We start from the raw sequence: 14,057 nt of genomic DNA, 5'->3' as shown, positions 1-14,057 counted from the left end.
TGTAATGTACCTTCCAAATGATGTATGCTTCATATATTTAGTGACATGGTAGAGCTTTATGGAAGTTTTCATGGATGATTTTTCTATCTATGGAGACTCCTTCACGCAATTTGTTTGTCTAACTTTCTAAGGTTTTGACACGGTGTGAAGAAAAGAGCCTCGTTTTAAAGCTGGGAAAAGTGTCATTTCATGGTGAAAAAGGGCATAGTATTAGGTCACATCATTATCTAGTGATGGCATCAAGTAGATAAAGCCAAACTAGATAAGATAGCGACCCTACCTAAACAACGGATTTGTCCGTGATATTAGAGCCTTTCTAGGCCATGCGGGGTTTTATAGGCGGTTTATTAAAGACTTCTCGAAAATAGCTTCGGCCTTTAACTAATCTGCTTTTGAAAGATGCAATCTTTGATTTTAATTTTTAACTATATGCAGGCTTTTGAAACTTTAAAAGCCAGCTAACCTCTGCACCAATTATACACCTCCCGATTGGTCTAAACCTTTCGAACTCATGTGTGATGCTAGTGACTATGCGGTTGGTGCGATCTTGGGACAAAAACTATAATAAGTCCATTTGTTATTTATTATGCTAGTAAAACCTTAAACGATGCTCAACGGAATTATTCAACTACTGAGAAAAAAAATTCTTAGTTGTCATTTATGCTTTAGATAAGTTTAGTCCTTATTTGGTTGGTTCTAAAACTTTAGTTTACACGGACCATGCGACCATAAAGTACATTCTTGCAAAGAAGGATGCTAAGCGAGATTAATCCGTTGGATCCTTCTCCGCAAGAGTTCACATTAGAAATAAAGGACAAAAAGAGGGGTCAAAAACGTAGTTGCCGACCACTTATCTAGACTCACAAACGCGGCGATCGAGTGATTCCGAGTCCATACCGGACTCTTTTCCCGATGAGCATATGTATGCGATTTTTCAAAGACCATGGTATCTTGACATTGTAAATTATTTAGCGGCTGATGTTATGCCTTATAATTGGTCAAGAAATGAACGTAAAAGTTCTTGGCGAGTTAAGTTATACTACCGGGGATGAGCCATACCTTTTAAGTATTGTGCGGGATCAGATTATTCGTCGTTGTATTCCCGATTGGGAATATAATGGAGTTCTATCGTTCTGCCATGACAAAGAGTGTGGTGGCCATTTTAGTGGAATGAAAACAGCCGCTAAAGTGCTTCAATGTGGATTTTATTGGCCTACCCTTTTTAAGGATGCCCAAGTGCATTGCAAGGCGTGTATTCGCTTGCCAACAACTTGGGCTTAATCCTGGCGTAATATGATGCCATTAAATCCAATCTTGATAGTAGAAATTTTTGAGGTTTGGGGCATTGATTTCATGGGTCCTTTCCTGGTTTCCCACGGTTTCATTTATATTCTAGTTGCTGTGGACTACGTGTCTAAATGGATAGAGGCCCTAGCTTGCCGTAGCAATGACCATAAGACCGTTATATTTTTTATTAAAGAATATATTTTTTCTCGGCCGGTTTGGCATTCCTAAAGCCATCATTAGTGATGGTGGAACACATTTTACAACAGTTGTTGTTGCATCCCTAGTGAAAAAGTATGGAGTTACACACAAAGTAGCAAGTCCTTATCATCCACAAACTAGAGGACAAGTAGAAGTTTCTAATAGGGAAATCAAAAATATTTTAGAAACAATTGTAAACCCTGATAGGAAAGACTGGTCGAAGCGTCTATCGGATGCCTTATGGGCGTATAGAACTGCTTTCAAAACTCCTATAGCTATGTCTCCCTTTAGACTGGTATTTGGGAAACCATGTCATTTGCCCGTTGAATTAGAGCACCGTGCTCTGTGGGCTATAAAAAGCCTTAACTTCAATATTGATGAGTGATAACAGTGATTTTACGTATTCTAACTATCTATGCGTAAACACAAATAATTAATTTACGTAAATACGTGTTTATATCAATATTCCTACTCTCAATAATGAAGTAATATAAGAGAGTCAGGATTCGTTCCACTCTTAATTGTCTAGACGTAATTTGAATTCAACTAATCAAACCAAAAGGAACAATGGTGAGAGTAATGTGTTATGTGAAATTTCTATTCTACGATTATACTACGGATTCCATTTATACTAACAATACGCGATAATTCAATTAACAACGTATGAACTAAAATGATTCAATAATAAGGAATTAGAGGGGATTTGAATCCACCTTAACTCGACTTAATTTACTAACGATGAATCATCGTAATCCGAATTGAACTGCTACACAGAACAATTGGTTCTTCCTAGCTAATCCCTAGTGTTCATGGTAATCTCTACCAACTAACATCTAGCATGTGAAGTATTCAACCCCATTCTCATGGTGGACTAATTACTTCTAGAGTTGAATGGAAAATTACGACTATTCTACGCTAATCGAAATCAAGCTTCATCAAGGTTTTTCAACCCCCTCTAATGGAGGTTTAGCCGAGAATCATAAGACTATCATTTCTCATGGAATCTAAACAAGACATAATATAAAGATTTGAACTTTACTTGTTTAAACTCAATTCGAAACTACTCATGCAATAATTGAATTAAACTAATAATGACAAATAAGTAAATCTAAGGACTTAAGCTAATAAATAAATGAAAATGAAACTAGATTATGGAGAACTAATTAACTTTATTTATCTAATGAATAGCAATAACAATAATTTAATACTGAATTTAAGGCAAGAATAAAAACTAATTAATTAATCTAAAACTAGATCTAGAACTAAGGTTTAATGGCTACTTTTCTTATCCTAACCTAATTTATTTTCTAACCTAACTATCTACCATTAACAAAGAGTCAAGCTCTTATTTTTATACTTTCAGATCCAAAAATCGTGCATGGGGTTGGAGCCATGTTTTGGGCCAGAGAATCAGGCCCAAAACCCAATTCTTTCAGTCCATAAAGGCCTCTCCAGCTGCAGTTGACTTCGACAGAATTTTTGTCCACTTCTGCTTCTCTGATTGGGCCAAGGATTGGACCATTGGAAAGCTCTTTCCGAGACGGTCGTTTTGACGTAAGGTAGGCCCAATTCCGAGGTCTGAGTCCAAAGATATGGTATTCGGAAGTTCTGTTAACTTTGTGCACTGTTTCTGCCCGCGTGGACTTTGACTTTTCATCTTTTGACCGGGCTTTACAGCGGCTTTGTCTTCTTGGAAATTGGCCTTTAATCACAGAACTCCTTAGCAACCGACCTTTGCTCCTTTATCTCGCTAAAGTGACACATTTCTGCACATAATGGACTCTGAAACCTGAAATGCATGAAAACACGTAATCAATATTAACTCTTACTTATTATTCACATAATTGGTCTAAAACTACGATTGTTAAGGGGTTAAAACTACAGTTTTGGGCTCTTATCAAACCACCCCCAAACAGCATTTTGCTTGTCCTCAAGCAAAGATGAGAAATTATAATAAGTGACCAAAAATGGAGTTCTAACTACTCTCGTTTCACTGAGTACGATTGCATTGACCATATGCAACAAGGCCTTAAACCACTAGGAATTCCCTAGTGAACGAGTTATAGCCTCGTGAGAGTTTTCCAGTGAAGGTATTCACAAACTTCATCTATACTACAATGACTAAGAAATAAAACTATTGTTTCCTCATTCATGTCTCAACTATCTATACATCTCACTAGCAATTGAATAAGAATAACCAAGTCAAAAACCTAAACTAATATATGCATAATAATCAATCATCTATGATAGAAATATATATACTATGAGTAATACTATGAAATGCCTAGCAGGTTCGTTTCTGAAAACTCGGAATAGCGTCCTTAAGTAGGTCATAAATGTCAAGACAAAAACCACTCTGATTTTTCCGCTCAAGTTTTGCTACTCCAGTGTGCAGTGGGCACACTTTACCTTACAATCTTAATGACAAACAAGGAAGCCGGAGTCGATCAAACACATCTGCCACTTACTATCACACTAACCTATTCCTAATTGAGCTAGAGGTCTTTATTAGGTGTTGCGGGGATTAGGAGATGGTTTAAGAAGGAAGGAAATGGATATTCAAAAGGACAAGTCTGAGATAATAGAGTCTTCATATTATGTAACTTAGAGAAAACCTTGTTATTTTCTTTTGCTTCTATACTTTGTTTCCATCCTTAGCCATATTTTTCTTTTTCTTTTCTTTGGCTTTTGACTCCCTTTTATTCTATTTTTGGAGTTTTTATTTATTTCTATATATTTTTTATTTCTTTTCCTTGGATGGAAACTTCTTTTCTTTTTCTGAAGCAACTAACTAATTTTTGTTTACACGGTTTTCTCTTCTTCTTTCTTCACTCATTCTATTCTCGGACTTATTCTAGATTGGGTAAGTTGAATTTTTTATTTTGTTTTGTTTTGTAATAGGGTAAAGGAATTGTGGTTTTATGGAAGGCTAAAGAAAGGCTCGGGGGCTACTAGCGGAAAATAATTCATAGATTTGAATTTCTAGCTATGTCGATCCAAAGAGGGGCCTAAATTCTCGCTTAAGATATGGCATAGTGATCAAGCAAGTGGGCGTGTGATTTCTCTATCCGATTTTACTTCTCCCTTGTGTCATTTCTCAAATGTTTCACTCATATAAGGCTTTAGGCTATATTCTCACAGGATTTGTAGAATATGTACTCTAGCCTAGATTTCGAAACTTATCGCTAACAATCACGATACTCATGTAATATATTTATAGATAGATGCAAAGATTATTACCTACATATTAACCTAAGTTTCTAACAATTATTCTGATGCAAAAGCTACGTGAGACTTCTAGATTGTTAAGAGCATAGAGAAAGAAAACAATACCAATATTCCTAAGTGTATAGCATAAATATATTTATTTATATTTTTGAAATTTTTAACTTGAAAACAAATGCATATTATACATATCTATATCCTAACAGATGCCTTAATTACACGTGTTTCTATGCCCCCAAACAAGAAGGATGCTTTGTCCTCAAAGCATTTTAATAAAGAGGGTAGAAAAATACTATGGAAACACGTGAAATTTTGGAACATCTGCAAAACAAGGTTAGAACATACTAATATAGGAAATAAAAAAAAACCGACGCAACTCTATAGGAGTTCCACCCATTATAGGGTTAACAGAATTAAATTGCTTGGGACATAAGCAAACACTAACTGAAACTAAAAACTTACCTCCACTCCAGCGTTTACTCGTCATCCTCCTCTTCTATAAAGAAGTGAGGGTTCCTTCAAGATCCCTGCCATGCCATTATAATTTGCCAAGCTTGCCGCCATTTATCATCTACGGATGCTAACCTGTTAAGCGCCACTTGGTTGGATGGGGTGTAAGGTGCAACCTGATGAGGTTGTATCCTCCACCCTTGCCAAGTCATTGCACGGAAAGATCGGATAATACAATTGGTGGGTCTCACAATTTCGACCCCAACCCAATCCGTGGAACGGGCACAAAAAATAGGGAAGAAACATAGCATAATACGGAAAACTAAAACAGGCATAAGAAGATACTTATGCCTCATGCTATGGGCTCGTGCTAAACTAGACATCAAGGTTCTGGGAAGGTCATGGCACATACGTCCCGTGGCTAAAGCAAGGAAGACGCTGCAAGTGGCATCATTCACAGAAGAAAAAACGCCATTCCCCTAAAATGTTTAGCATGATCCCAAAAAAAAACAGTTCCTATGTTCATGGACAGGCTACCAAGGGCGACGCTATATTCGCCTTGGTCCTCGATACGGAAAATGCCTGCCCCATAAGCCTCATGCAAAAAGTCATAAGTGTAGACATGCATATTATCTACCCAATAGCATCATGGGTCTTGTATTTCAGCGGGCATGGCAAGTCCAAGAACAAATGCTAGCAAGAACCATAAGCGGTTCCCAGCCTACGTGTGTGATCACCTCGCGAAACCAAGCACCATAAGTAGTGCTTTGAAACAAATCTTCGAAAGACTATTTCGGTATTATTGTAGGAGATGTCATCTCAAAACTACGCTCTGGAACAGCTGCAAATCACCCAGGAACAACCCGTAGAAAACTAGAATTTTTCGTGTTCATAGAAAGCAGGGCGCGGGTGCGCTCCACTTGGGCGCGGGTCGCGCTTTGATGATTTTGGAATTCCAGTGTTTGGCCGAGTCGCTTCACACCTTGGTGCGAAAAGCCTCTGTACAAAAAATTCGACAAATGTGTAAAGCGAGTCGCTCCTCCTGGGAACAAAGTGCCTCGAGGTCTTGATTTGTGAAAATGGTGAAGAACAACGGGAAACGTGGGAGTGAAAGGTGAGAGATGGAAGTTAGGTGTAGTGTAGGTTGTGAGTGTAGAATGAATGAAGTTTTTATAGGTTTTGAATTGTTAAAATGAATCGGTAGGTTGCCAAAAAGCTTTAAGGCAATTTCCGAAAACAATAAAATTTCCAAACCCAAAAACGGAAACAACTCATATTTTTGATTCTATAACAACCCTAATATCTTTTATACTGGATTTAGACTAGTAACTTCTAAACTCTCTTAGATTTCATCCTACCACCACATCTAATCATAGGTATGCTAATTACGACAATATTCTCAACCTTCACTCCAAACCAAACTCTAAAATGGAGGATCTTCTACAAATCATGATAGAATACATAATACCACCCCCAAACAATTCGGGAAGGTGGGATTAACAATAAAATCCATGCACAATTTGAAAAGAACAACATTATATTAAAATTGAAATTCAAACAACATTTAACTACCAAATTCAAAGTTAACTACGGAATTTAACAACGTAACATCCTATCTACTAAAAATAATAAAAAAACAACATCAAAACAACAAAGAAGGAGAAATCTAGCTACTCTTAAAGGGAGCGAGGTGGGGGTAAGAATAGGAATTTGAGAAATCAAGAATGGAAAAACCAAACACCCCACCCACCCCCAAACAAATTTTTGAAAACAGGTTTGTAAAAATTTGTTTTAAAATGTGGGTCTTTTAAAGTCAGATTCTCGAGACTTAATGTGGGGTCATTTTACGTCAGATTCCCCTAGACTGTGCACACCCCCAAACAAGCATGAAACTGGGGTGGCACAAAGTGGATGATGTGTGGTCAACTATAAACAAATAGTCGGAAGAGTTGGGGGTCTAGCCATAAAAACATGATACTAAATGCACCCCCAAACAGAATAATGATGTATAATTGGAAGCAAACATGTAAGCGAAGGAATGAAAACTTATGCATCCTATCAAAGAACACATGCAAACCATCATGTTGTAATTGTTTTAAATAGTTGGAATGACCAAAAAGATGAATTAGCGATACTTTAGGTGAGAAGGGAATGAAGTGTGGATCCTGATGTCTTTCATGAAGCTCAGATAAGGAAAAATAAGACAAACTAGGTTTCTCACTACACTCGGTCAGAGCTTGTCTCTCAATTACTGGAATGGTGTACTCATGGGATTATGTGCTAAGCAAACACTTTTCATTGTGAGGGTTAAAAAAATTATAGACGGTCTCTGAGGCAATTGGCTCAAGGGCAAAATCGAGGTTCCTTTTAAATGGTGGGTGAATGGATGGCTTAGTTGTGGTAGATGGTTGGATTATAGGAGGTGGTAACTCAGGTGGATGGTGGTTAGTTGGTGGTTCATCGGGTGGTGGATCCTCACATGCTCCTAAGAACTCTACATCTGGCTTAGCTGAATCCACAAGGTTGTGGTTCGTGGCTTTATCTTTAAGATTTTCCTCTATTTCTTTCCTTGTTATTTCCTCACCTGCCAAACTGAATTGAGATTCACATTGCTCTAAAGATGTAACTTCCTCGTTTTCTTGCACATTAACTTGTTCATGCCTTAGATTTGAATTGTTAATCTCCATGTCCTCACCCTCTTCCTCTAAAACACTACAAGTATCATCAATGGCCTCATTTGCATGTGTCGAGACATCATCCAAATTGAAAGTGCGCTTAGCAAACTCAAAGGCCCGGACATGCTCAAACAGAGGGTCCATATTACGAGAATGCCAATAGTTATCAAATTCTTCCTTCGTCACACCTTTATAAATATCTTCTAAAGTGTAATCATTATATTCATCGTCCGGTGGATCGTTGGGAAGTTCCTCGAGCCATCGCTCAAGTTTGAGTGGTCATCCTAAACTAGTCCTAAAGAGTTGTCTACAAGAATTTCCTCATCCAGTGGGGTGTGGAGTTAATATCATGGTTAATGGGAGGGTCTTGGAAGGTAATGGTTCATGAAATGTAGGGTAGGTGTGAACTAGGTTGACCGGTTAGTTATGGGAATAGTGTCGATCTCCGGCATGGTAGAAATGTTCATGAGGTGAACCTAGTATCTTTAGGTTCCGGTTTATTTCCTGAAGTATTATTTTGTTTTGGGCCATTTTTTCATCGAATGTTGTTAGCTGAGGGGAAGCTTGGTGGTGTGGGTCTGGTTGGTATGGTGTTTGATAGTCATAGTTATTGGCGTTTGAGTGACTCTGGTTGATGTCGTACTGTGATGGGTTAGGTTGAGGCTGAATGGCTGGTTGATTGTTATTGGTGGAATTACATGAATAGTTTGGATGACTAGAAAACTCTTTATTGTATGAGTCACTATAAAAATTTGAAAATTGAGGCTCATAATTATTATTATATCCTATAGTAGGCTCAGACTCTTGATATGATGGGCATTGAGAAGCCCAATGGTCAGGACTACCACAACATGAACATGGTGAAGGGTTCCCATAATAATTACAAGATTGCTTTTGATATGATGGGCATTGAGAAGCCCAATGATCAGGACTGCCACAACATGAACATGGTGAAGGGTTTGCATAATTATCATATGATTGTTGGTCTACATATTGATATGCCATATTGGTTTTTCAAATATATTATAGGGCAATTAATATGCAACCACAACTCTAAGCATACATTTCTAGATAGGCGTGTGGTATTTTATTTTTAAGAAAACAAGCCTGATTATATTAGCATTAAAACTCCTCTGACAAAAGAAACAAGGAGTGAAAGAAGGAGTACCTGAATGCCTCCTTGCTTCGCTTACGAATATCGTCTTGTATACGCGATCTCAGTGTTTGTATGATGTTAGAAACACTGAATGACTTGAAGAAATAAAAATTTGCATTTACCTATGGAAATTGGGCTGTTCACGCTGAATTTTCCTTCGAGGGCGCGGGTGCCCTCTGTTTTGTCGAATATCCAGTGTTTTGGGCGCGGTCGCGCTCGGTTTGGGTGCGGGTCGCGGTCCAGGGTTTTCAAGTTTTAGGCCTTTTATCGTACTCCAAAAAATTTGAAATTTTTACAGTAATTTTCAAAGACGTTTATCAAGTATCCTGTAAAATTTCAGATCAATCAGAGCTATGAAAGTCCCTCTACTACCCTGCAAAGTTTGCAAAACAGTTTTCGGACACAATACAAACAACCAAATGGTTAACCCATCAAAACAAAGCTAAAAATTTCCAAATTTTTACTGGAGACTCCTGACAGATCCTACTTGTTCCTGTAAAAAATTTAGAGCAATTGGAGTTCTACAACCTCTCCTTATTGGCTGGTGTTCCAGATATTAAGTGTTTGCAACACTGCAGAAACACACTGGAAACACTCTACTATTTAGGAGTTCAAAACAAATCAAAAACTCATCAAATTTTTACTACAAACTCCTGAGTTAGTATAGATACTCCTGTAAAAATTATAGAATTTTTAGAACTCCCTAAGTAACCTTACTCGTCTGTTTTTCAAAAACATACGGTGTGAAAACTGAAATAGAGCACTGTAAAGATCATATTTTTTTCACAAGGTAAACCAACTTTGAAAAATCTGAAAATGTTCTAGTAAATCAACAACACATTAAATATTATGTATGAACATTTTCAGAATTTTCAAAAATTTAGAAATACCTTCACCGCAGTGTTTTTCTCTGTGAATCCGCAGCCCCTATGCCTGAAACAATAAACAGTTCCGAAAATTCAAGAAATAAGAATGAAAAATTAAAAGGGTGGGTGGGTAGAGAATGGGGGATTGCCCCTTGGATTCAAACAATTGAATTCTTGTCTTTAACGAGATTAAGATGGCAGCGGCGCCATTTGATAACAGTGATTTTACGTATTCTAACTATCTATGCGTAAACACAAATAATCAATGTACGTAAATACGTGTTTATATCAATATTTCTACTCTCAATAATGAAGTAATATAAGAGAGTCAGGATTCGTTCCACTCTTAATTGTCTAGACGTAATTTGAATTGAACTAATCAAAGCAAAAGGAACAATGGTGAGAGTAATGTGTTATGTGAAATTTCTATTCTACGATTATACTACGGATTCCATTTATACTAACAAGACGCGATAATTCAAATAACAAGGTATGAACTAAAATGATTCAATGATAAGGAATTAGAGGGGATTTGAATCCACCTTAACTCGACTTAATTTACTAACGACGAATCTTAATCGTCAATTCCGAATTGAATCGCTACGCAATAACAATTGGTTCTTCCTAGCTAATCCCTAGTGTTCATGGTAATCTCTACCAACTAACATCTAGCATGTGAAGTATTCAACCCCATTCTCATGGTAGACTAATTACTTCTAGAGTTGAATGGGAAATTACGACTATTCTACGCTAATCGAAATCAAGCTTCATCAAGGTTTTTCAACCCCCTCTAATGAAGGTTTAGCCGAGAATCATAAGACTATCATTTCTCATGGAATCTAAACAAGACATAATATAAAGATTTAAACTTTACTTGTTTAAACTCAATTCGAAACTACTCATGCAATAATTGAATTAAACTAAAATGACAAATAAGTAAATCTAAGGATTTAAGCTAATAAATAAATGAAAATGAAACTAGATTATGGAGAACTAATTAACTTTATTTATCTAATGAATAGCAATAACAATAATTTAAGGCAAGAATAAAAACTAATTAATTAATCTAAAACTAGATCTAGAACTAAGGTTTAATGGCTACTTTTCTTATCCTAACCTAATTTATTTTCTAACCTAACTATCTACCATTAACAAAGAGTCAAGCTCTCGTGCATGGGCTTGGAGCCATGTTTTGGGCCAGAGAATCAGGCCCAAAACCCAATTCTTTCAGTCCAAAAAGACCTCTTCAGCTGCAGTTGACTTCGACAGACGTTTTGTCCACTTCTGCTCCTCTAATTGTGCCAAGGATTGGACCATTGGAAAGCTCTTTCCGAGCTGGTTGTTTTGACGTAAGGTAGGCCCAATTTCGAGGTCTGAGTCCAAAGATATGGTATTCCGAAGTTCTGTTAACTTTGTGCACTTGTTCTGCCCGCGTGGACTTTGACTTTTTATCTTTTGACTGGGCTTTACAGAGGCTTTGTCTTCTTGAAAATTGGCTTTTAATCACAGAACTCCTTAGCAACCGACCTTTGCTCCTTTATCTTGCTAAAGTGGCACATTTCTGCACATAATGGACTCTGAAGCCTGAAATGCATAAAAACACGTAATCAGTATTAACTCTTACTTATTATTCACATAAGAGTCTTTTTGAGTTATCCCCCCAAAGATATGTCGAGTTTTGTGTTTAACCCCCAAAATTTCAATCATCACAATTAGACCCCCAATCTGTCTCAGAACTCTAAAAACACTGTTCATTTTTTCCATAATACCCAAACTACCCTTTCAAGAAAATTGCATGAGCAAATTATTTTCCTCCCCAATTAAACATGGCCCACTCAAATAACTTAGATTAAAACCCCCAACTTAGGGTTTTATTTTGCTTACTCTATTGCAGTATCAGTATTTCAAGAAAAAGTTATGCTTTGCAGAACATGAACTATCTCAGATGGAAGAAGAAGCAGAGGGAGTTTTGGGAAGGTTATTTGAAGCAGAAATTGCTGCCGAAGTTACTTATGGGAATTTCAAAGGAAATAATGCAGCACCACCAAATTCTTAAGTTCAATTTGAATGGTTCACTTCAGCGAGAAGGAGATTTAAGAAAGCTTCAAAATAACATGGAACAGATTGGAACGAAAGAAATTTCGTTATCGAATGTGGAAACCAGCAGTTCAGAACATGAGAATTCCTTCATTATGTAGACTAACACTTTAAAAGCCACCGCTGATTCTGAGGCATCTAATTTGAGAGAAAAGATGCACTCACTTGAGGAGAAACTGAAAGATTCGGAAACTATGCTACAAAACACAAAAGCCTCTATGGAAGAAAGTCAGGAGCAACGGAACATTTTAGCTTCTGAACATAGTGAACTGAAAAAAGTAACTGACATTCTGAAACGAAATATAGCTAAAGCAGAGAGTAAGGCAGAGAGTTTAGCAGCCAAGTGTGCAGTGTTGACAGAGACTAATGTTGAGCTCAATGAGGAGCTTCAGTCACTAAGGATTCATGGTAACACCTTGGAGAAAGTCAGTTTGCTTGAGAAAAAGCTGAGGGAAACCGACATTGAGTTGCAACATGCAAAAGCATCTGCAGATGCGAGTGAAGAGCAGCAAAGTCTGCTGTATTCAGCAATTGATGATATGGGAAATTTGATTAAGGATTTAAAATCCAGAGTTTCAAAAGCTGAAAGTAGGGCTGAGAATGCTGAAGCAAAGTGTGTTTTGTTGTCAGAAGCTAATTTGGAACTTAATGACGAGCTGAAATTTCTAAGAACCAGGATGAAATGTTTGGAGATATCTTTGAATCAAGCTGATGATGACAAAACAGCAACTGCAAAGGAGATCAGCATCACGGCTACAACAATTTCAGATCTGGTGATGCAACTAGCAACAGAGAGAGAACGACTCCATAAGCAGGCATGTTATTGTTTGCATATTCTTTTTGTACTTTCTCTGTCATGTGTCTTTAGACCGTGTATTCCTTTTTCAAGTCACATTTTCATAATACTGTACATTTAGAATATAATTTCTGAAGTAAGCAGTTTGTGATATACTATGGAAGAGTCTCAATGATACGTGTTTGGTGAACATCTAGGATTTGCAATTCTCATACTGTTTTTCTGTTTGAAATGGAACTTTTCATGCAGATATCTTCATTAATAGAAGAAAACAAGACCTTGTCCATGAAACCAGATCAACCCTTGAATGGTCAATTAACTCAAAACCCTAAGTTGGGGGTTTTAATCTAAGTTATTGGAGTGGGCCATGTTTAATTGGGGAGGAAAATAATTTGCTCCTGCAATTTTCTTGAAAGGGTAGTTTGGGTATTATGGAAAAAATAAACAGTATTTTTAGAGTTCTGAGACAGATTGGGGGTCTAATTGTGATGATTGAAATTTTGGGGGTTAAACACAAAACTCGACATATCTTTGGGGGGATAACTCAAAAAGACTCTTCACATAATTGGTCTAAAAGTACGATTGTTAAGGGGTTAAAACTACAGTTTTGGGCTCTTATCAATGAGGCAGGTGTCAAACGCAAGTTGCAATTGAATGAGCTTGAAGAAATCCGTAGCGATTCTTACGATCTCGCGAAGGATTATAAAGCTAACATGAAACGTGTTCATGATAAGCAAATCTTGCACAAAGAGTTTGTGGTCGGTCAAAAGGTCTTGCTTTACAACTCCCGCCTACATATTTTCCCAGAAAAACTAAAACCCGCTTAGTCTGGCGCCCTTTTTCGTTATTCTCGACGTCACCCCTTACGGGGCAATCACCTTGGTAAATCCAAATGACAACAATACCTTTCAAGTTAATGGTCAATGGTTAAAACATTTTCACGAACTTCTGTCCCCTGATGTAGAGGAAGTCCTTTTACATGACCCTGTCTATGAGGATTGACCTTTGTCTTTGGTGCACTTCCTTTCACTTCCATATAGTGGTAAGTGCACCATTCAAGTAACCAAGCCCTCCCTATGGACTGTGTAGCTGTAAGTACCGGATCCTAAGTCCACGGTTAACATAATTCACGTTTTCCACTTTTGCATGTTTTCTCGGTTTTTGAGTCATGTTCCTCTATGGGGTGAATTATGTATTTATTGTTTTCGTTTTTCTTCTAATAAACTAATAAAAAAAAATAATAAAAAAATTCTTAATCATAGAAATAGCAATCCAACAAGTCTTGGGAATCTGACTTTTAACGACCC

General features: G+C 37.2%; 1 pseudogene across 1 annotated transcript; it reads left to right on the top strand.

Moving 5' to 3' along the window:
* Window positions 1-11,850: 11,850 nt before the first annotated feature.
* Window positions 11,851-13,101, top strand: LOC147474322 (WPP domain-interacting tail-anchored protein 1 pseudogene; annotated as a pseudogene). Its single transcript, XR_015208354.1, has 2 exons — window positions 11,851-12,769; window positions 13,000-13,101. The product of XR_015208354.1 is annotated as a WPP domain-interacting tail-anchored protein 1 pseudogene (transcript).
* The last annotated feature ends 956 nt before the right edge of the window (window positions 13,102-14,057 follow it).

This window comes from Coptis chinensis, chromosome 9 (genome assembly GCF_015680905.1).
Source record: "Coptis chinensis isolate HL-2020 chromosome 9, ASM1568090v1, whole genome shotgun sequence".
In the NCBI taxonomy this organism is placed as follows: Eukaryota; Viridiplantae; Streptophyta; class Magnoliopsida; order Ranunculales; family Ranunculaceae; genus Coptis; species Coptis chinensis.
Note: the sequence above shows the minus strand (reverse complement) of the source record. Positions and strands in the feature narration are given on the sequence as shown.